Source organism: Cebus imitator, unplaced genomic scaffold (genome assembly GCF_001604975.1).
Source record: "Cebus imitator isolate Cc_AM_T3 unplaced genomic scaffold, Cebus_imitator-1.0 Scaffold394, whole genome shotgun sequence".
In the NCBI taxonomy this organism is placed as follows: domain Eukaryota; kingdom Metazoa; phylum Chordata; class Mammalia; order Primates; family Cebidae; genus Cebus; species Cebus imitator.
The window spans coordinates 1,804,943-1,829,766 of NW_016107709.1; the positions used below are offsets into that span (position 1 = coordinate 1,804,943).

General features: G+C 41.3%; 1 protein-coding gene across 3 annotated transcripts in view; it reads left to right on the forward strand.

The window, feature by feature from the left end:
• Positions 1-24,824, forward strand: part of FRMD3 (FERM domain containing 3) — a 293,432-nt gene that overhangs the window by 60,479 nt on the left and 208,129 nt on the right. Inside the window, exon 1 of one of the 3 annotated variants that reach the window (XM_037731356.1) lies at positions 15,307-15,436. The exons of the other annotated variants lie outside the window; for them this stretch is intronic. The gene's annotated coding sequence lies outside the window, so the exon portion shown is untranslated. Of the gene's footprint in view, positions 1-15,306; positions 15,437-24,824 lie in introns of those variants that run through there. 3 annotated transcript variants of the gene reach the window in all.

Sequence of the window (24,824 nt, forward strand, 5' to 3'; positions counted from 1 at the left end):
TGTTTGGATTGTTCAGAGTAGTTTGAGAAGGAATGGTACCAGCTCCTCTTTGTATGTCTCGTAGAATTCGGCTGTGAACCCATCTGGACCTGGGCTTTTTTTGGGTGGTAGACTCTTAATTGCTGCCTCAACTTCAGACCTTGTTATTGGTCTATTCAGGGTTTTGAGTTCGTCCTGGTTGAGGCTTGGGAGGTTGCAAGTGTCCAGGAATTTATCCATTTCTTCCAGGTTTACTAGTTTATGTGCATAGAGTTGTTTGTAATAATCTCTGATGATGGTTTGTATTTCTGTGGAATCTGTGGTGATATCTCCTTTATAATTTTTTATTGCCTCTATTTGATTATTCTCTCTTTTCTTTTTTATTAATCTGGCTAGTGGTCTATTTTGTTGATCTTTTTGAAAAACCAGCCCTGGATTTATTGATTTTTTGAAGGGTTTTTTGTGTCTCTATCTCCTTCAGTTCTGCTCTGATCTTAGTTATTTCTTGTCTTCTGCTAGGTTTTGAGTTTTTTTGATCTTGCTCCTCTAGCTCTTTCAATTTTGATGATAGGGTGTCGATTTTAGGTCTTCCCTTGCTTCTCATGTGGGCATTTATTAGTATATATTTTCCTCTAGACACTGCTTTAAATGTGTCCCAGAGATTCTGGTACGTTGTGTGTTTATTCTCGTTGGTTTCTAAGAACATTGTTATATCTGCCTTCATTTCATTGTTTATCCAGTCAACATTCAAGAGCCAGTTGTTCAGTTTCCATCAGCCTGTGCGGTTCTGAGTTAGTTTCTGAATTTTGAGTTCTAACTTGATTGCGCTGTGGTCTGAGAGACTGTTTGTTATGATTTCTTTTCTTTTGCATTTGCTGAGGAGTGATTTACTTCCAATTATGTGGTCAATTTTAGAGTAGGTGTGATGTGGTGCTGAGAAGAATGTATATTCTGAGAAGAATGTAGATTTGGGGTGGAGAGTTCTGTAAATGTCTATAGATAATTTACTTTTTTCAAGAGTCCATCCTCAGCAGTTTCTGGCTTCAGGAAGTTTTCTATTCCATAATGTCCTACCATATTCATTGTATCTATCAATCATTGTCTTGTAATAATTTTAAAAATTCACATTTCCTGTCTTACTGACTAGCTTGTAATCCCACATTGTACACCTGTCTCCATTCCCTACACCTATTAGAATTTACTGTTTATGACACACACACACACACACACACACACACACACACACACACACACATATATATATATATGTTTGCTGTTAGTGATACAGAAATGTAATGGCTAAAAGCGCAGAGTCTGATTTTTCTTGGAATATCCTACCAGCCCTCTCAGGCATTGCAAATAAATATTTAGTGGATGATCTTGACCACCTGACAGACACATTAGAGTACCAACCAATGTCTTCAAGAAAGAAAAACTCTGTCCATTATTATTTTGTGAATTGTACACAGTTGTAGAATGCTTTCTAGTTTTTTTTTGTCAAAATCATCTTGTAGGGAATTGAGCAAATAAATATTCTTCAAAGTTTTCAAACAGATGAGGTGCTACTTCCAAAAATGTACCCGGTAGGAGTTCCCTATAAACGAACGCCTTCCTCGTGCACAAGCCTTGTCAGTGATGGCTGAGGACCAAGTAATCATGGAGACAGCAAAGAGCCATAAAAGAAGATTTCCTGGCAAAATAATTTGCTGTCTTTTGTTTTATGTTTAATTCGATAGGCTTCCCTTCATTGTTCTTGTAAACTTACTTTGTTGTTTTTGATATATTTTTTTAAATTAAATAGAATTTTCTATGCGTATTTTGTAGGTAGGATGTTGGTTCTCAAGACGCTCAGTGAAAAAAGAGTTCTGTGGTCAAGTACCTCTGGGAAACACTACAGCTCCCTTCTCGGTAATCACAGTGCACATTAGCATATGAGGCGCTCAGGGAAGCCCTGCTGGAAAGAAGAAACTAAAATAATTTTATACAGCCTTCAGAGTTTCCCTTCCTTATTAGTTTGGGGGCCCTTTCTTTTCCATGTTACATTTGACTGTCCCATAAAATTATTTTTAAATTGAATACCCTGGATATTTTGGGCAAATTAAAGTTTTATACATGGAATTTGGGTTTAAATAAGCCATGATACTATTTAGAAAATGTAGAATTTGACTCTTTCTAATGTGAGTAGTACCCTCTTCCATATTTTTAAAAATGTAATCTATGTGATCTTACGTTCATTTTTCTTTCATGGTGCTATTGTAGTATATGGTTTGCCTGTATATGGATGATAGCCTTCTAAAAATCTCTTTAATCATCATTCTAAAAAAGTTGGAAGCAGAATTTCTTTTATAGAGAGAACTGTACTTTTGAAACAATCTACCTGGAGAAGTCATGTTCCCTCTTTATTTTTCCCTAAAATCCCTCTAGCTACAGAATTAAATTGATCATAATCCTTAGTTCATGACACACTTGTATCATTGGAATATGCAAAGCCTCCCTTTTACTTATTTGTTTATAATAATGTAATGAGCATCTAGAATCCTGCTGTCAAATACAAAAGCTGGGACCTTAACAGTAAAGTGACATCTAACTATATGTGCCCTCCACAGTCCCATCTTTCTGCTTCCTTCTACCTGGGTACCATCATCCTGGATTCGGAGTTCATCATTCCTTTGCTTTTCTTTCTATTTAGTTTTCTTGCATCTATGTGTTTTCATGTAAATCATTAAAAATATTTAGCTGTTTTTCAGTTTATAAAATGGCTATATCCCGCACTATGTAATCTTTTGGAACTTAACTTTTCTCACTTAGTGTTACAGTTGTCCTTCAGTGTCTGCAGGGGATTTGTTTCAGGACCTTTGAAGATACAAAATCCAAGAATGCTTAAGTCCCTTACATGAAGTCGATTGTATCTGCATATAACCTATGCATATTCTCCTGTATCCTTTAAATCATCTCTAGTTTACTTATAAAACATAATACAATGGAAATGCTATATAAATCATTGTTATACTCTATTTTTTATTTGTATATATTTTTTATTGTTATATTGTTGCTTTCCAGAATATCTTTGATTGGAGGTTGGTTGAATTGACAGATATGGAACCCAGGGATGTGAAGGCTGCCTGTACAATAGATTGTTACCTTTCAGTCACGTTGCTGCATATTGTTTTAGTTCATTTGTTTTGACTGCTGAATAATATTCTGTTGGTTAATGGACCACAGTTTATTCATTTGCTGTCCTGTTTATGGGTATCGTGATTGTTCCTAGGATTTCACTGTGTGAACGTGATGTTGTGAATATTTTTGTACATGTCTCCTGTTGTACTTCAACAATAACTTCTTGTGGCATATATCTAAGAGTGGAATGCCATTGCCGGAGTGAAAATATTCTAGGAGATAATATCAAAACATTTCCTCAAAGGTTGCACTAATTTATATGCCTACCAGCAGCATGTAAAAGATCCTGTGGATCAACATCTCTCCAACTTAGTATTGTCAGACTTCAATATTTTTGTCTATTGAATCATTTGAGGTGATATCTCATTGTGGACTTGACTTACATTTTCCTAATCACTACTGATTGTGATTAGTGCTCTCTCTCTCTCTTTCTTTCTTTCGACAGTGTCTTGCAGTCTCGCAGGCTGGAGCACAGTGGTACAATAATAGCACTTTACAGCCTGGAACTCCCAGGCTAAAGGATTCTCCTGCCTCAGCCTCCCAAGTTAGCTAGGACTACAGGCATGCACTCCCATGCATGGCTAACTTTTTCTCTCCCTCCTTCCCTTCCTCCTTCCTTCTTCCCTCCCTCTCCCCTTCCCTCCACTTGACTCCCTTCCCCTCCACTCTCCTCTACTCCCCTCCGCCCCACCTCCCGCCACTTCACTCCCCTCCCCTCCACTCCCCTTCCCTTCTTTCTTCAAAGCCTCTCTTTGTTGCCCGGGCTGGTCTTCAACTCCTGATTTCAAGTGATCCCCTACCTCATTCTCCTAAAGTGCTGAGATTACAGGTGTGAGCCACTGAAACTGGCTAGCTTTTCTTTTTATATTGGCCATATTTGTTTCCTCTCCTATTACGTGCCTGTTTGTGTCTAGTTTCCATTTTGCTATTGTGTTTTTTGTATTTTTTTATTAATGTATAGTTTTTTATATAATTTAAAAATAATCTGCTCGTTCATTCTTTTATTCAAGTATTCATTTAATAATTATTGATTAGGCCATGTGCTAGGGACCCGTAGTGCATAGGTACAGACTCTGTATTCCAGGGCTCATTTTCTAGTACAGACAAATAAATAATTACAACATAATATGCAGAATCTCTGTCCAAGGGACCCTGGGAAACTGAGGGAGATGCCTAACTCTGTTTGAAGGCAATCCTATTTAAGGCTGAATTATATTGCATGGTTTATGTATACCACATTTCAAAATTTATTTGTCAGTGGATATTTGTGTTGTTTCCACTTACTGGCTTTTCTAAATTATGAGACTGTGTACATTCCTGTACAAACATCTTTTCCAGTTCTTATTCCCAATTCTTTTGGGCATATACCCAGAAGTGGAATTGCTGGGTCCTATGGTAATTCTGTGTTTAATTTTTTGAGGGAGTGCCATACTGTTTTCCACAGTGGCTGCACCATTTTACATTCCCATCAGCGATGCACAATTTCTCCACACCCTCCCCAACACTTGTAGTTTTCTGTCGTTGTTGTTGTTGTCATAATAGCTATCCTAATGGGGAGACGTGGTAACTCATTGTGGTTTTGATTTGCATTTTTCCAGTTGATTAATGATGTTGAGCATCATTTCATGTGTCTCAAGACTCTTGAAAATCTCCTGAAAATTATGGGTTTCTGGATAGAAAAATATAGATATGTTCACCATATTTTGCATAACAGCTAAGGGGAAGGCATCACAAGCCCCTGAAGCCCACACGGGAACAACTGACCTAGGTTTCAAGCCCTTCTTCTGGAAGGAACACTGTGGTTAGGTCAGTCTCCCTAAGCCGTTGCTATAAAGAGAATGAACTGCATGGTTTTAACTTTTGTTAAGATGTATGAGAAATTGACCATTCTAGATTGAAATATAAGTCTTTTGACACAGGAGCTTTTGTTCTTCATGATGTAGTTTTTTGGGTGAGAGACAAGAGAAGGAAGGGAAGACAGTCCTGGGAAAATGAACAGGACTCAGTTCAATAGAAGTTTGTCTAAACAACAGAGCAGGGCAAACGTTTGGTATTTTAGGATGAACTCTTGTAAGGAGGTGAGAGTCGGCTGCCTTTTCTCAAACCGAGAGCTCAAGCCATACTGGGAAAGGGCGAGTCATATGTGAATTCTTCTAAGGAAAGGTCCAAACAAGGTCTAAGGCTTAGAATGTCTAAGCTGAGTGAGGAAAGTGTGGGTAGCCTGATAGCAGAGATGGGAAGTCCAGGCAAAGAAGACTGGAGATTCAGGGCCAAGCAGCTAATAAGTAAGTCACGGATGAGATCCGGAAGGACTGGAGCAAGGGAGAATACTCCTCCTCTCTAGGATCAATCTGTTAACCCTAGTGTGTGAGACAAAAAATCTTTTCTTCAGTAGTAACAGAAACGTGATTTGGGAAGGCCTTGGTGATTGCAGGAGCTGATCATCTGGGGAGGTGGTTCTCCACCTTGGGTGCTCATTATAATCACCTGAGGCGCTTTGCAAATCCCTGTGGCTCAGACAAGCTCCAGACTCATTAAATCAGAATCTCTGTGGAGGGAGGTGGGAACCAGGCATTAGTATTTTCTAAAGCTCTCCAGGTGACTCTAAAATGCAGCCAAAGTGAGAACCTCTGATTTAGGGACAGGCAGTCAGATAGTTATTATACAATCCTAATTGGTTCTCAAATAATTTTGAACCTGGTCGAAACCAGGCTACTGTGTCGAATCATTTCTTCCATCTCCCTCCACTCATTCAGGGGAAGGCTTTCTTGGCCTACTTGCCAAAAGTGCCTACACTGAGCCAGTGCTTTTCAAATTTTTATGTGCAGACAAAGCACCTGTGAGTTATAATGTAGTAGGTCCAGCCTGAGAATTGGCATTTCTCACAAGCTCTCAGGTGATGCTGCTGCTGCTGCTGCTGCTGGGCCATACTATGAGTAGCAGCATACTAGGCTCATAACCATTGAGTTGATTTTACTTATTGTTTTATTCATCAGATTATTGAAAGGTGCAAGATACTGTGCTGCTTAGGTACTGGGTATGTGGTTGTGGACACAAAAGAGACATCCCTTGCCCTCAAGGATCATAAAATCTAGGAGAAAAGGCAATGAACCCATTATTTCACTGAAAAATTACCTAAATACAATTAAAGTAAGGGCCACAAAGGAAAAATGTAGGCTGTTATGAAATCCTGTGATAGGGAGCCTTGATCTAGTTAGTAGGACATGGTTAGGACTCATGGGATAAAGAAAGCCCCAAGAGACCCATGTTATGTTCGGATGTTCACTCTGGCTGTGGGAACCTATTGACTTCTTCCAGTTGCACTGGTTATATTTAGTATACTGACCCTTCTTTCCTGCTGTACATTTTCCCATGGTGGCCTCAGCCATTCCTTGGCTTTCTTTATTTACCCAATCTCAACTTCTGCCTCTCCTCTGAGCTCTAGGTTCAGGTTTCTAATTATTGAGGCATGTCTCCAACTAGTAGACATGCCAGCATCTAAAACCCAAAATATTCTGGGAACTCTTCACGTTCTTCACTAAACCAGCACTTCTTCAATATTTCTGACAATGTCATCACCGTTCTTTAAGCCAATGAGGCAAAATTCAACATTTTCTTTTCTTTCTTTCTTTTTTTTTTGAGTAGGAGTCTCACTCTGTTGCCCAGGCTGGAGTGCAATGGTGTGATCTCTGCTCACTGCAACCTCTCGGGTTCAAGTGATTCTCCTGCCTCAGCCTCCTGATTAGCTGGGATTACAGGTGTGTGCCACCATTCTCAGCTAATTTTTGTATTTTTAGTAGAAACAGGGTTTTGCCATGTTGGCCAGTCTGGTCTTGAACTCCTGACCTCAGGTGACGCACCCCCCCCTTGGCCTCCCAAAGTGCTGGGATTACAGACGTGAGCCACGGTGCCCAGTCAACATATTCTTTTAACTACATTACTATTGTTGGCCCAAGGATACAGCACTTATTTTTCATATGGGGTCTGAAATAGGGGTATATTGCATTGGCTTGATTCACAGGTGACCTAAGTTGAGTAAACAGCCCACTGTAGACACTCAGCATATGTTGTTTACATAAGTGAGGCCTGGGGGGAGGAGGAAAAGACCTGTCACTCATTTTGTCTGTATGTTCTTGCTAGAAATTTTATGTTCCTTAGCTCATTTATTCCTCCCAATAGCTTTCTAGAACTTCATTAAGTGAGGCTTGTAGAGTGTCCAGAGAGCGTGTGATAGCCGCATATAAACTTAGTGTTTTTTTTTTCCAGTTTCTGAGAACATCATGTTCTTTTGCTAGGCTTCATACCTTGTACATGGTAAAGTGATCTCTAAACTCTTATTATTATAATTATGTTTGAAAAATAAAAGCTCTCTCAAATATTAGCTATGAATGTTTTTTCCTCAATTTTGGAAAATATATTAATAAATTCTATCTGATTAAATGAAACTTAGTTACTTTAAAACAACTGTGTCTAGCCTGCATCATGTACCCAATACATATGAGTTCCTTTTCATAGATTCAAATATTCTGTTTTGATTTTCTTTGTATTTTCCTGTTTTTTCCCTTTTCATGTTCTACCCTGGGCATTTCCTATTGAACTATCATCTTCTAGATCACCAAGTCTCTCTTCAGCTGGGTCTTTTTGCTGTAACCCATCTATAACATTCTTAATTTCTTCTGTTACATTGTATTTTTCAGTGCTAGAATTTTCATCTGATTCATATATATGAATATATATATTTTGGCTCTTTGGTGAAATTATCTTGTCACCTATTTCTTAAACATGTTAATCAATTATTTTAAAGTCTATGCCTGATAATGCAATATCTGGATTACTTGTGAGTCTGTTTCTATTGTCTGCTTTTTTCCTATTGGTTCTATGTCTTGGTATGCCTGGTAATTTTTAATTGAATGTTGGGTACTGTAAATAAAAAATGATGGAGGTTCTTGATGGTATATTCTTCCACTGAGGAGTGTTCTTCTTGAGCTTCTGGTAGGCAGTTAAAATTTTTATAATCTCAGTTCAATCTTCCTTACCTAGGTGTAGCCCTTTAGAGGTCCCAAATGAAAGCCCAGATTAGATACCCAGGTCCCTCCATTTTGGTAGGCCCTGAACTCCAATTACTATATCTTCATCAGTGGGGACAGCTCTGCTTGGTTTATCATCCCTCTAGCAGCTGTTTTCTGTTTTGCTTCCCTTCTTTCTGCCTGTGAAATTTACACACCAGTAAATGCCTCAGTGGTGGTGGTGGGGAGAGTGTGCTGAGTGGCTTCTGTGTGTCCTTACTCTGGGAGTTTGGACTTTCAGGTTCTGGTTGTCTTGGTAACTCCTAGATGCGTTCAAAGAGATGTTTATTTTTAAATTTTATCCAGTTTTTAAAATATGCTTGTCTATTATTGCTGGAATGAGAACATGTATTCTTTGCTTTTTAGGCTTTAAAATTTAAGTAATGAGACTTGCTTCTGATTCATCAGAGTGCCCCCAAAACAGGTGTTGGTTAGGTGTGCAGGTGAGAGATTATTGTTTGACTTGCAGTCTAGTCTGCTACCTGCTCATCCCACAAGAACCTTTGATTTTTTCATAACTTTCGCTTTGCATTCTGAGGACGAAACTTGAAAATTAGTGAATTGAATATTATTTATGGTATCAGATATAGAATGGTTGCTTTATTTAGTAGGGAACAGATTTAAATAAATGATAGAGACAATAACTCAGGAGGCTCAGATCCCTATTTTGATCTTCCAGATAGTAAGGAAGAACAGTAATTCTTCTGCAAAAAAAAGCAAGGGCCATGATGATTTCTAGTGGCTTTATCATGCTGATATTTTTGCTGTACTCTGTACTTTTGAGGGGTTGCAAATTTGAAAGATGTGGTAGTGATTTTTTTGAAGTGTTTTTCATGTTATTTTTGATATATATGCATAGATAACGTGTATGTATATAAGCACACACATTGTACACAGCCCCTTGTTTTGTATCCCCTTTTCCCAGAAAAGTATGGAATGCAAAAACCTAAGTTCTCCTCAGTCATAACCTCAGGGAAAGGAAAGAAAATTTAAAGTCAGAAGTTGTTAACCTGAGCAGTTTATGGCTATAAGATTTCATCATCTTACTGCCTTATCTGGTATAGTTACATCTGCCCCAATTTATTTATTTTTCTGCTTCCTTCTCTGCCAGCAATGAACCTGGCACTGGCAGGAGGCCAAGCTGCATTCCTTGTGGTAATTATGAGGGAGGGCCCCAGCTCTTTGGACGTTGGCATGAGTGCTTTCCTTCAAGGGGGGTGAATTTCCCTACTCAGGTTCACTAACTAGCCCATCCATTTGCCCTCTTCCTCCTCTCCACGTTATTCTTGTTGGCAAAAGTGTATGATGTGCTTCCTGTAGAATAAAGTGTAAGATGCATTTTCTGTGTCTAAGATAGAAAGAAAGTGTATGATGTGCTTTCTGTTTCCAAGAAACTTACAGTTTACTTGTGGGGAAAGTCAAATAAACATGAACATTGAAATATCAGTAGAAACAATAAATAGCAACAGAAGTTAATAAAAGACAAAGGGCTAAATGGAATGCACAGAATCTGCTATAGAAGGTAGATGAAGGGAGGACTGAACCGGAGTCATGTGGAATGATTCTGTGGACCTGAGTATTGGGAGTTCTTTTGGATTTAGAGTTGGCAAGAACAGGTGGACATCCTTGGCAGGGAGACTGGAGTGCACAGGGGTGGGGGATTGGGAAGGGGCAAGGTGGGCCAGGGGCTTGAGAATGTCAGTATAAGAGTCTAGGGGCTGGACTCCTGTGGTGGAGAGAGAGCCTCAAATGCCAGTTGCCAGGTTGTGTTTGGCTATTCCATATACAAAGGGGGAACATCTAAGTCTTTGAATGAGGAATATAATAATGATTAATTTAGGAGGTTAAACTGGCAGGATGCAGAAAGAGTTGGAAGGGGAAATATTGTAAGCATGGAGCCTGGGAGGTTTTGCGACAATTCTAGTAAGTGTGGCAAGGGTTGGTGACTGTAGAAGGGAAATGAAGAGGCAGATGAGAGACTAGTTTTGAAAGAGCACTCATGACTTGACTGGCTTTGAGGAAGGCCTATTGGCATTTTACGTAAACGCAAATTATGTGCATTTGAGGTAGTCCAGCATAAAACTATCAACAAAGATATTTTATATGAAACATTTAGAAATAACCCCCAATCCTTTCTTCTCACCTGTGTTAGAGTCATCTGTCATGGCACAGGTTTTCACACTTTGAAAAATTGATTCATTCACACAAAAGGTGATTTTTTCAGTAAGAAAATTTGACTTTTCTGTTGACAATACGCTTTCTAAAGTTAGAGGTACATTCTCATGAAGTAAAAGGCACTGAATGGATATCGTGCTGGCCCCTAGTGAGGAGCTGGGCTGTGCTGCTGTGGCGTTCCTTTGGGTGGTATTCTACTTTCCTGTTAGCATTATCATTGTTTCTGGATCCAGAATGTCTCCTCTGTCACCTAGGTAAATGCCATCAGGAAATGTCAGATCCCACAGGGTGACTGGGTGAGCCACTTACTCCCATGTATTACTAACCTTTATTCCTGATGAGTGTTTCCTGAGAATTATGCTTGAGAAATGCTGCAGGTTTTATTTCCCTCACCGTAAGTCTTCTCTGAAGCTCATAGCACACATTAGCTTATTAATGGCTCTGCAAGTTGGGCAAGTGAACAAACTAGTTCAGTGTTGTTGACTCCAGCTTTTTCTATACATACTTGACCATGGAACGCTATTTTTACATTACACTTACTAACATCTGGGTGGTGAGTTCTGGGGAAAGTAGGGCTGGGAAGTGGAGTTTTTCCCATTTTCCATCTCTGATAGCATCTCTGGTAGTACCCCAGACCCTTAAATGAATGAGCAAATGAATGTTCACGAGGCCCTTGCTCTGTGCTGTCACTATACAAGGTGATTCACATGTATTCTCACATTCAAGCCTCAACAAGCCACTTAGGTAGATTTAAGGAAACAAGGCTTAGATGAGTTAGGACACTTGTCCAAATACACGGTTAGGAAATGACAGGCGGGGTCCAGATCAACTCCAAGTCCAGTGCGGAATGCCATTGCTACCTCCTGGTGAGAATTTTGGGTTCAGTCAATAGAATAGCAGCTGTTTCATCACACAGGTTTCATGCTTTACCACTTAAACAAATCAAAGTGTTTCTGTTAGTAAAATACACCTCCCAGGTCTTCTCAGAGACCATCTAGCCCATTGTGGTCACAAAAGAAGCTTTGAACAAGGTAAATTCGCAGTGATTGGTTTTCAGCCCTTTTCCAGGGAGAGGGTGAGTCCCTGTACTTCCTGATGCTCTCTCTTCCTTTGTGCTGAGCACTGTGGGCTTTCCTGGACCTGCTCAGCCAGGCTTGCCTCCCTGTACTCAGTTTCCCAAGCTGGTGTCCTACCCACCCTCACTGACCTGCAACTGTGTCCTCATGCCCTTCTCAGTGAATGATAGTTCAAAATGGCGAAAGAGGGACTCAGTCTCTGCCGAGCATCTTTGTGTAAGGCTGGATATTGACATGAGAAAATGAAGCAGAGCTGTGCAGATAGTTGCCTGTTTTTCCAGTTGCCTAATGGGTTGTTAGACTCCCTGATAGACCTAGGAATTTATGAGTTGCCTAGAATGTTTCAGTTTCTTTTTCCTGCTTCATCTTTTCAGTACTTGTGCCAGTTTGGCCAGCAGAGCAGAAGGCCAGAGCTATTCTCTGTGCTGTCAAATCTGTTCTGAGCGTATCATCTTGAGGGAGTGCGTGTTATCCATCTTTTATCCTCAATTTCCCCTCACCTGTCTAGAAGCAGGGGGATGCCACTTTCTCCCCCCTAAAATTGGAGCTTTATGAGTTAGAGTTAGCTGTGAGCAGTTTTCCTCTAGCACTGAGGCAGGACTATTAAATTGCATTCTGCTGTTTCCTTCTATGTTCTGTTAGTAACCATCAATTAATTTTAAAGATACAGAAATTAAACAGATGGAGTAAAATGCTCCAACTTGTATAAGATCACATTTTTCAGTCACTTTTATTGCATGTGAAGGCAAAAGAGAATCACCCTAAAATGAAATTCACAGGTTATCTCCAAGTCGTCTTTGAATAATCTAGCCTGCAAATATTGTTATTCATCTGCAATGTGCAAGGCACCATGAAAGATCTTTGACATCAAAATCATCATGCCACATCCTACCAGATTAGCTCGTGTATACTATTCATGAATCCAGACCTTCTGATTGGGACCCTTCTGGGACATCAAAGGTCAGCCTCAGGGTTAGACACACATTGCTGTGCAGAGGATTTGAAGAGCTATCACAAGGCAAGGGGATTTTTGAGGCTGACAATTCAAATCTAGTCTCTGGCAGCAGCATAGTCCCTTAAACAAATGAACAAATAAACGTTTACTAGTCCTCTGCCCTGTGTGCCACTATGCAAGATGATTTACATGTATTCTCTCTTAAATCTCAAAACAACTTTCCGAGAGAGATCTGAGGCAACTGAGGCTCAGATGGGTTAGGGAACTTGTCTAAGCTTATATAGGAAATGGCAGGGTAAGGACTGGAGCCCACATCAACACTAGGTTCAGTGTGTGAGCCCATTGCTCCATCTCTAACGGGAATTTTGGGTTCATTTCAGTAAGTGCAGTGAGGTGAGATCAAGAACCTACTCTGGGCTTTTCTAGATGTGCTCCAGTGGAGAGGGAGCTACAGATGGAGCTGTGGAGCAGCTGGAGTCTGGGGCTGTGCTGCTTAGGTGTTCCCTGAGTGATAGAACCTCTCCTTATTTAAAAAAAACATCTTTTAAATTTGCTGCATCAGTTTCTTCTGGGAAACTGGAAATGGTTATGAGTGCATAACTCCTCTCAGCCAGATTTAATGGTTTCAACACCCTGGATCAGTGTACTTTAAAAAGTACAAATGGCTGGGTCTTATCCGCAGAGTTCCCTAGCCTGGGAATCTCTACTTTTATAAAACTCCAGGGGATTCAAACGTGCATCAGAGTTTGAGAACTAGTGGACCAGCAGCTGCTCCTGCAGGTGTTCTCCCCAACCCCCATCTTAGTTTTCTGAGACCTCCCATTGGTGAGGAGCCACTGGCTGCATGAGTTTTAATTATTTATGACCATGGAGCCTTTACCTGACAATAGCCGGTTTCTAATTCCCATCTCAGCTTTGAATTCAGGCATTTCCCTCCCCTCCAGTTTAATGTTTTTTTTTTTTTTTTTTTTTTTTTTCTCTCTCTCAAATAAAAAAGGATGTTGTTGCTCTTATTTAATTCCATGTTTTCCATGAGGTGGTTCGTGTATTCTTATCAATGACTTTTAAAAGGTCCAATTATTTGGTTTTAAGTTTCTCCTCCACAAGTGATAGCCTCATGAATAAGAGATGACTCCTTTTTCTAACCAGACATTTCCCTGCTGCCCTTGTACTCTGTCATTTGACTTTGACGTTTTCGACAATTCAAATTCTCCATGGCCCTTGACCTGTAGGTATACCATCTAACGACTGTCTACGAAGCATCTGGCTTTCTTAGAAGTGGCTTTGTCAGGTTTTGAGTCAATCCCTACTGGATTGATTCTGGCACAGTTGAGCTCTGTTAGCATGACCTGAATAGTAGTGAACCCTCAGCAGTGAACTGCTACTTACCATCATGGTGATGAGATTTAATTTTTGTTTACCTCTGTCATTGCTTTAGGTGGCTTTATTTGCTTGGTGATGGATTGTCTCCAGCCAGTGTAAGTCTTCATCCCTGCTCTCATCCATATCTTGCTGTATTTTAGTTTAACCTCCTTTGAATGCTTTGCTGTGTAGTCAGGCAGTTGTAGAACATATTGGGGCAGCATATCTGGATTAGCTTTCATGGTAGCTGCCTCCCAGCTCTGAGCATTCCAGTATTGATCCCTTTTATCTGACTGGAATGTTTGGATACACTCATTTAGTCATCATGCTGTCAGGGTTTCAAGGTGGAGCTGGAAGTCAAAGCCACAGCTATGATATGGCTAGTTGGCTGCTGTCATGGGCTTGGCCCCAAAGAGGAGCCTCCCTGCTCCTCTCCACTCTCCTCCAGATTCCATATTGCCAGGGCTGTCTAGTCCTCACCTTCTCCCATAGCTGGGCGAAGGCTTATGGTGATAAAATGCTGATTTTTCCTTTCTGTTAATTGCCATAAAGTTTCCACAGACAAGTTTACTAATCCTGCTATTGGGAAGGATGGGAGCAACTTACCAAGCCTCAAATTTTCTGAGGAATCTGGGACAGTAGCGATTTGCATAGCTGGTGACAGAGCTGAGAACTAAATCCAGCAGGACTTGACTTGTCTAGGCCATAAGCCTAATTAATTCCTCATGGTTAATAAAGAGAAAAAATGAACCTTTTAGGAATCTGCAGTTTTGTCTGACTTGATTGACCTCACTGTACTGTTCTTTGTGGTCATATGCTTCCAGAGCCATTTGGTTCTGAATTCTGCCCACCTGAAACTCCTGGCTTCATTATTTCTCTCCATATAGCAGGGACTCAGTTAACATAATTAGAAAATGCAGCTTCCAGTGGTTGTTATGGTTTTGGTGGGTGATATTCCTAGAAAAGACATATAAATAGAATGACTTAAGTCAAATCTATTCTTTTATACAGATCAAGTTTTTAAGAAAGGACTGGTTTCTGACCTTGGATCTATCTTTCAATTTTTTATAGAAATGATTTCAAATGAATAGAAAACCTGTAATGTAATTTCTTATAGAATCGATTCAATCAACTTATATATCCATATTTAATCAACTGGACTTAGCTCTATGCAATGCCATTGTAGCCTGTTGTCTAACAAGATACGTTACTGACAGTGGACTCATTTTTTGGGTGATGTCTTTATTCCCGCTGATTTTTTTTAAAGAATTATCCTAAGAGTTGCTGGGAATGAGGCCTAAGTAGGATCCATCCTTGTCTAATGTCTGATAGAGAAACAGAAAAGCTTGCGTCTTAATATCCAGCAGGTTCTTGAACAATTAAAAGTATCTCATGTTTGTGACTCCTTTAAAAAACCATCAAACTATTTACTGTGACAGAAATTAGGAAATAGGAATTTGGTGGCAGCAAGATCTCTATGGGTAAACAATGCAGTATTCAAACTGCGGCAAGCTTGGATTGGAGCCTTAGGGCTCCCAGAGACAGAAGACGAGATGGTGGTATTCTAAGGCACTAGAGGATCACGGCACCTCAAATCCCTTCTGTCTTGGCAAGGACAAAGAGGCCTGCTTGTGCAGCTTTCAAAGGTATGTGTCAGTCAGCTAAAATGTAATCAACTCAGGTACACTTTTATTTAACATAATGCATATCGTGGGCTACCATGCAATGTTTTGCATTCTTTTCACTGAAACAAATTAGAAGGAGATGTGAACCTCAGGAGGGTCTCTTTTGTAGAGCTTCTGACCCGTATCTTAGAGGAGCCTTTTAGTTCCACTTAATGGCTTTTTAAGAAACCAAACCAGAGCTCTCTGTTTTATTATCTTTCCCCTTAGAGGAACATTTCTCTAAATTCCTTTGGTAATAATGGTTCTGAAGGTGGTTCCTTTCCTGACCAATGCACAGGCAACACGCTCTCCGCCCCTGGGCTTCCTGCTAAGGTCAAGATCAAGATGTAATTATTTAAAATTGGCCAGGCAACATATTTTGGTTTGGGTCACACCTGGAATTTTCTCCATAATTTGTACGAGAAATCCTTTTTGCCATGAATGCTTTATTTTCTGTCATCTGCATGGCAAATAGTTTGGTGCTTTCCCAAAGGATTAACAAATTTGAAATTCTTTTGATTGTTTAAGAGTCTGCTCAATATTAAGATGCAAGGCTAACAGTTCCTCTGTCAGACCTAGGTCTGGGTATCTGTTACTTATTTGCAGTGAGGGAAAAGATAGGTGGAGCCTTGCCTGTCAATGTGCAATGTGATATTTCTAGTTCCTCTTGTTTATTTAGGCAGAACCAGCATCTTTTGGGGTGGTCCAGATTCTACTATTTTAAACATTCTCCCAGACATTCACCGTCTCTGTCTTACTGAGCAACTGGACATTTTGTAGTTAACCTCCCACACATGACCTGTACACAGGTGCACCTGCGAAGGTAGAGAGATGTTGGGGTTTCCGCATTCTAAACTGCTCACAGGGAATCACAGTTGAAGTTCAACATGGCAGAGGTCTGTTTTGAAATGATTCACCTCCAGGCACTTTTTCAAGCTCTCATTGTTTGGCTGCACCAATTGGCACACAGTTCCTTCACGTCTTTTCTAGGGTACCTAGGAAGGTGGCTCTGGGAGAGTGACTCAGTGGAATGAAACATTTGTTAGGCAAACACTCAGCACACGGCGTTTAAACTTGCTATTTTTCCTGATCAACATATTGAGATTCCTTTCTCAGAAATGTGTAGCATAAAAGGCGCAACTGAAACTCAGGACTTTGGGCTCAGGAAGATTGTGAAACTCAGCTTCCTAGCCTTTCTGTTTGCAATAGGAATTTGAAACCAAACAGTTTTCCCACCCTGGTAGGCAGTCTTTATTATCAAAATAAGAACATCATGTCTTTTTGAGGGATTTTCCCTAAACCAAAGTGCAAATTCTTAAAGAAGTAAAATGCAGGAAAACCAAACGCACCTCTACTGATCACGGTAATTTCCTAGACAGGTGTTCTGCTTCCCTTGGGGATCCCTCGGTAATTATAGAGAAGGACACTAAGGGCCAGATTGAATTCCAGAGTCCCGATAGCAATGCTTGTCTTCTCTTATTTTGTTCCTTTTTGTTTTCCCCTTGGACTGGATGCTCATGGTGCTCATGTTATGGGGTATTGATGAACCCAGGTGCTGCAGGAAGCAAGACTGTCGGTGGATGTGAAAGGAGATGAGGAAATTCCAAGTGGTAACTATTTCTTGTTGAAAGTCCCAGAATGGTCTAGGTAGATGGGTTCTTACAGGCACTTCCTGATTTATCTAAAGAACCTAATTGTGAGTTTTGTTGTTGATCAGTTTAAAGCTCATGATTAAGACTTTTTCAAATTAAAAAGTTTTTTAAATGAGTTGAAAACAGCTCCAATAGACTAGATGAAAAATAAACAATAGTTTCTAGTACATTCTTCCCTATCATCTGCTGACTTTAAAGCTGAGAGATATAATTTCAGTCCAGCAGAGGTAGCTGGCTGGCAGGGTGTATCTTGCATACAGGTCCCATCGTTAGGTTCTTATATGAGTTTTATATCACCTTTATTTCTGTGAGTTATGTGCAGATTTGCCCTCTCCAAGGAATTCAGGCATGTAGAGAATGTAAATTGTACAGAAATCTGGAAAAACAAAAAACAAAGGAAAATCAAGCAAAAAGGCCTGATGTTTTCTGTACTTTGGAGAAGGATTTGTGTGGAATCTGTGTTGGAGAAGGAGAACCAAGGAAGGAAGGAAGGGGGACTGAAGTTTTGTTATTTATTTATTTATTGAAAAGAGACGGGGTCTCATTATGTTGAACCAGGCTGGTCTCAAACTCTTGGGCTCAAGTGATCCTCTTGCCTCGGCCTCCCAAAGTGCTGGGATTACAGGCATGAGCCACTGCACCCAGCTGGGACTGGAATTCTGGGAAGAGCATTGGGACAGGAGTCAGGACATGGCTGTTATGGACTTGTTATGCACTCCTGGGCTTATGACAGTTTCCTCATCTGTGAAATGTGGTTCATTTCTGTCTTGCCCTGTGAACCTCACATGTTGTTAATGAGACCGAATGGATCCCTAGGGGCTGCTAGTTCCATCTTGAAGGAACCTCATTAAGCATTTTTTTTTTCGAGATGGAGTCTTTCTCTGTCACCAAGGCTGGAGTGCAGTGGTGCAATCATCTTGGCTCATTGCAACCTCCATCTACTAGGTTCAAGCAATTCTCCTGCCTCAGCCTCCTGAGTAGCTGGGATTACAGGTGTACACCATCACACCTGTCTAATTTTTTAATAAAAATGGGGTTTTGCCAGGTTGGCCAGGGTGGTCTCGCATTCCTGACCTCAGGTGATCTGCCCACCTTGACCTCCCAAAATGCTGGGATTACAGGTGTGAGCCACTGTGCCCGGCCGGGAACCTCATTAATCTTTGACCAAGTGGAAGAGACCCTCTCACAGTGAATGAAAACCCACAACCCAGGAACATGATCTCCACCAGAGAGTTGTAGGTCATTAAATTGCCACTCTGACACAGATCGTGGGTTTCAATCAGATTGTGGTGTGTTTGGGGAGCTTGCTTCAACTTTCTCAGTCTTCCCACTCCAGGAAATGCTAAGCACTGCAATTCTGGACCTTTTGGGTGAGTGAGAGGATTTGCTCTTAGAGCAAAGAGGGGTGATGGTGACCCTTACCCTCCTCCGCCATCTAATGAGATAGAGCATAAGCCAGAACCTAGCTGGCCCCCTTGGGAGAAATTGCTGGTTCCTGAACCAGCAGCTGTGACCAGGGATTTGGGCTTATATCTGGAGGCGACTGCTGGTACCCATAGAGAAAATTTGGAAGGCAATGGGTGGATGAGTCCTGTTTGATCAGGACACTACAGCCTCTGATCAGAACACACTGTTCTTTGCCAGCCTAGATAAAGAAGCTGTTGAATAATTCATGAGGCTTACCGTCAGCATTAACAATGGGAATGCTCCAATATGAAGTTCAAAGAGTGGAGGCTACTCCTGGCAAGGTGATGGCAGGAAGTTTGATGGCCTTTGTTGCCAGTGAATAATGATCATTCATGCAGGAGGTGTGTACAGTTAGAGTTGGGTACTTGGACAGATATGCCAAATATCAGGGAAAAGCTCAGAAATCCTGAAACAAGGAGGGATGGCAGCAGGGCTGGGAGGAACAGGAGGAAGAGGCTTAATCAATTCTTATGAGATATGGTGATCAGGCAGAGGTGTCTACATGTCAGATGACATGTTCTCTCCTTGCCCTGCCTGGCAGAGGGTAAAAATTCAGATGACACACTGGCCATCAATGGGCAAGGGCCCAATTTCTTTATGGGGTGGTGGCAGGTAAGCATTCAACTAGAGGTGAGCTGCTTTGTGAATAATGTTGAGCTTATTCTGAATGGGGAGTGGGGAGAGCACTTTCTTTCTAGGCTGGAATAGATCTCCTTGGCAAGAGCAAAATGGTTGCTATTATTATTATTGATATGGTTTGCCTGTGTCCCCACCCAAATCTCATATTGAATTGTAGTTCCCATAATCCCCATGTGTCATGAAAGGGACCTGGTGGGAGGTAATTGAATCATAGGAGAGTTACCCCCATGCTGCTGTTCTCATGATAGTGAGTGAGTTCTAATGAGATCTGATGATTTAATGAGGGGCTTTCCCCCCTTTTACTAATTCTTCTCCTTTCTGCTGCAATGTGAAGAAGGAAGTGTTTGCTTCCCCTTCTGCCATGATTGCAAGTTTCCTGAGGTCTCCCCAGTCCAGTGGAACCATGAATCAATTAAACCTCTTTCCTTTATAAATTACCCAGTCTCACATATGTCTTTTTTAGTAGCATGAGAATAGACTAATACAATCATTATTGTAATTATTACTTTGAGAGACAGGGAGAAACTACTTTATTGTTTCACCAAGAAGGAATCCTGAATATTTCAGTGTGTAGCATTAACAACTCCTTGAGCAAGATGGAAAAGTCCTCAAAGCAAAATGCTTGCTGACTGACTCTGAGTTTCCCCATTCTGATCTCAATTATTTTCCTTCCCTTTGCTATCAGAGAATCCCCAGAATATTATGGTGCCATTTTTACATCCTTCTCACACAATCTAGCAAGATTAGGGTATTTCTGTGGCTCAGCAACCACCAAGCAGACATGACCTTGTGTTTGGATTATATGATACTGAGAGACTATTATTATTTTGGGGATAATATCTTTTAATAAGTTAATTTTATGGCCACAAATGCTGAAGTAGTGTTTTTCCCTATTGAGAAAAAACAAAAATTATCATCCCTGTTTCTGCAACATAGGTGTGCCAGCATAGTTCATTGAGATATTAATGATGTAGTCTTCTTTTATTCCCTATTGTCCTCTCTGATCTGATTAGGGAGGCAGAAAAAATTGCTGGAAGACGGCAGCTCTTCCTTTCTTCTGTAAAAGGTGAAGCTCTGCAGAGATGTCCCCAAGTGTTTCTGATGGATGGAAATAAGAGCCTTTGAGATGCAGAGGGGAGTAATGGGAGGGAGATTCTAGGAACCTGGAAAACAGTTACCATGGAAACAATGTGCTAGGGATGTGGTGGTACCATGGAGGAGATGGCACCATGTTCATTCTGTTTAGGATGCATCTAGGAATATGGACTCCCAGCCTTGCCACAGAGCATGAGACCCTAGAGGCATCAGAACCACTGGACCTAATGCCGGCTAGGAAAATGGACATCTTAACTGTAATCACTGAGAACCAGAGGATAAGCCCCCAGGGGCTTCCTTGATGCATAGATGCTTTAGAGACCCCAGGACCTTGGCATAACCTTGGCCAGGGTACACGGCGTGTATATGCATCAGTAATACCCAAGATCAAATTTTCTTCTAGTCCAGTGGTATGGGGGACGAGAGCCAGGTTTATATGGCAAAAATGAGAACTGTTATATTTCTTACATATCTGAGTTTATCTGGTAAGTAGTCATGGATAGGCTTATGGTTCACCTAATCTAACTTCCTTATTTCACAAATGAAAACAGAGAAACCCAGAACTGTGTAACTTTTTGAGGTTTCTCAACTTCTCCAAGTCTCTTATTCAGGCTCTGTAAAATGAAGCGAATTAGCTAATAGCATTCCTAAGAGAATCATTTGAGAAATTGCTGCTGGGCACTGTGGCTTACTCCTATAATCCCAGCACTTTGGGAGGCTGAGGTGGTTGAATCACTTGAGGTCAGAAGTTTGAGACCAGCCTGTCCAACATGGTGAAACCCTTCTCTACTAAAAATACAAGAATTAGTCATGCCTGATGGCAGGTACCTATAATCCCAGTTACTCAGGAGGCTGAGGCAGGAGGAGAATTGCTTGAACCCTGGAGGCAGAGGTTGCAATGAGCTAAGATTGTACCACTGCACTCCAGCCTGGGTGACAGAGCAAGACTCCATCTAAAAAAAAATTGCTGAAGGAATTAAGATTTTGCCATTTTTAAATGCCTTAAAATTCCCTGAATACCACAAGACCTTTTGATCTGATACTTCCTTTTGGAGCTCCTACCCTACAAACCTGGTGCATCCTTTAGGACTTGGCCAAATGTCATCTTCTGTGGGAAGCCTTTCCTGATACCCTGTGTTCCCCCAAGACTGGCATCCCGGGTTTATCCCATGTGTTAATTTCCCACTGATGCTGTAGCGAATTGCCATAAACTTAGTGGCTTTAAACTTAGTGGGTCTCAGTGAGCTAAAAATCACAGTGTCAGTAGGGCTGTGTTCCTTCTGGAAGCTCTAGGGGAAAACCTCTTTTCCTATCTTTTCCAGCTTCTAGAGGTGACCTGCATTCCTTGGCTTGTGGCCCCTTCCTCCATCTTCAAAGCCAGCATCTTCAAATGTCTCTCTGACTCTGAACTCCTCTGCTTCCTTCTTCCACATCTAAGGACCCTGTGATTACTTTGGGCCCATGCGTATGATCAATGGTAATCGGATTAGTAACCTTAATCCCAGCTGCAACCTTCACTTCTCCCTTGAGCATTCATAAATTCCAGGGATGAGGATGTAGCCATCTTTGGGGCCGCTGCTCTTCCCCCCACCCTATTGGTGCACTTGTCATGCTGTGTGGTAAGTGCCTCTCACTCTGGCTGAGAGCTCTGAGAACTTAGGGGCTGTGTTTGTTTCCTGCTGCCTCCCCAAAATTTGTACAGATGTGTCAAACTAGAAGCTCTAAGATGATGGTGTGATCTGTGTCGTATGATGAATAGATTTAATTAGTTACTAACATTTAAAAATTGGGATACTTTGCTTATATATTTTTAAGTGGAGGAATAAACAAAAAAACTAATAAATAATTACCCATGAAGGGCAAGGGGAAAGCAGGTGGAAAGGATGCAAATTAGTCTTTTCTGAATGTACCTTTTTGGTATATTTGACTTTGAAACCATGTGCATGTTTTACATCATTATAAAACAAAGTGAAGCTAAAATGAGACAAAATAAAAATGGATCCTTATTTCAATGTAAATAAAAAATTTCCATTTTTAAATGAAAATTATGGAACTTGGTGCCACTGGGCACACGACACAAGGGACCTTGGTCCACTTGGCACATTAACCCCCGACACGTTAACTGGCTGAGACCTGTGAGCATTTGCACTAGGATCCTGGCTTGTAATAGGAACCCAGTAAATGTATGTGTTGAATAACTTGATGGTGAACTTAAAGTCTAGGTGATGGGTGGGTTAAATTGGGAGGGGGTTGAGAACAGAAGATGAGCCTGGGGAGGGGATTAGTATTAGATTGGCAGAGGACATCTGGCTGGGTGGCATTAGAGTGCAATGTCAGGAGACACGCTATTTTAGCTGGGATCTTCAAAGCAGAGCCCGAGGAGAAGCTTTATGTGTGGGTGATTTATTTGGGAGGTGATTCTAGGAAGTCAGAGTGAGGGAATGGGGAGACTGTGGCAGGGAAGGAGTAAGGATGCTGTTATAGACTGAATGTGTCCCCACCAAGCTCATACGTTGAAGTCCTGATCCCTCAATGTGGAGCCTCTAAGGAAGTAATTAAAGTGAAATGAGGTTCTGAGGGTGGGTCCCTGCCCAGCGGAATTAATGTCTGCATGAGAAGAAACACCAGAGAGCTTGTCCTCTTTCTCTTTCCCCATGCGCATGCACTGAGGCAAGGCCATGTGAGGCCAGAGTGAGAAAGCAGCTGTCTGCAAGACAACCGAGAGCCCTTGCCAGGCCCCGGTCCTGCCCTTGGACTCCTAGTCTCCAGAACTGTGGGAAATTAAATTTCTGCTTTTTGAGCCACCCAGTCTGTCATATTTTGTTATGGCAGCCTGAGCTGACTAAGACAGATGTATGGTTGAGGTCACTGCTGTGAGCCATGGCAGTTCAACCCAGCTGACTTCTGAGGAGGCTTCAGAATTGTCAGCAGTGAGGCCAGGAGGCCAGGACAGCGTTTGCCATCAGCTTGTCTCCCCTGTTTGTCGGGCGTTGGCTCTGAGAATGTTCATTCTCCTGCACTTGTGAACTGCGCATGTGGACAGGCCCAGGCATCTCTCAGTAGCCTCTGTGGTTTTGGGGACGCCCTTGGGAAGAACTGAGGCTGTGAGGTATATGTAAGATATGATCATCTTGAAGTGAGCTGAAGCCTCTTGGACCACACAATGGTCCACCCAGACATGGCTGAAATTAGGGGTGAGGCTGAGAGCATGTGTGTCACGGTACCAGACATGTCTGCTTGTGGATACCTGCTCCAGGTGGGGAATCAGAGTTCAGGAGGCCCAGAGGTAGGAAGTTGGAAATGAACAAGCCAGCTCCTCGGTGGGACATTAAGGCCAGGTCAAGTGACCAGAGCTCTAGGGAGTATCAGTGGAGTTAACAGCCACACAGGCTCTTAAATGATGGACAAATGGAATCTATTGATTCTCCACAAGGCTCAATTTCAGTTTTTCCTCTTCCTGCCTCTTGCATGATGTCACATGATCTTTTACTGCTGTTACTTACATGAGTAAGATCAACTTCCAGGAGTTTTAATTTTTTTCTTTGTTTGCTCTTTTGGGTGGGACCAGTTAATGAACAATAAAATAACTTGATGACAGGTAGCAGGAAGGTAGCTAAGTATAACAAAATGTCTACAATAATAAACATTTATTAAGCAAATAAATAATTAATTCCTAAGTGGAAAATAGTGCTTGGCCAACTGACAACCTTCTTATTTTAGGTCTTCAGTTTTGTTTCTTCAATGTTTTTTCTGCACCAAGTCCCTTTTTTCATTTAGTGTCTGTTTTTTGGCCGATGGAATTTCTGTATTTGATAAAAATGACCATTATTATGCCTATATCTTGATTTGGATATTTTCTGGTGACTTCCATTTTGCTGGATTTTGAGTTCTACATATGATCTTCTTGTTTTCTGAACCTCCTTGCTTTTCATTCCTGTAGGTGTACACCTCTACAGGGCGTCCTTAGGACCAGTTGCCCCATCACAGGCATTGTAGCTGATGATGTGAAAGCTCATTAGTGGAGGGTTTCTCTTGGCTTAATGGTAGATGTGATTAGATGTGCAATAACCACTTCCATTGCAAGGATCTTAAGCTTAGTGAGTTTCTTGTCCCATTGATTTTAATCCTCATCGACCTTATTGACACTGGATTTCAGATTGTTTTGTCTCATCCCTCTCAGTCACGGTATGTGATCAAACAGATATGCCTGTCCGCGGACCCTGGCCAGATCCTGAGGTTACAGTGCCTTTACTTAATGCTTGTAGAAATCTCTGTTCTTTGGCTTCAGTGTTTATTGACCACCCTCAGGCTATAGCCTTGTGCCCGGCAAATGCATGTTAGAATGAAGGCAAGTGAAGCCTTTTCAGTCTTGGAAAAGCCACTCATCATCTATTAATCAGTAGTACCAGCAGTGTCTTTCAGCTGGGAAGGACCTTAAAACTCTACTTCAACCTTTTCATTTTAATAGACAAGGAGCCAGAGGCCATGGGGCTCAAGCAACTTGACAGCATCCACTT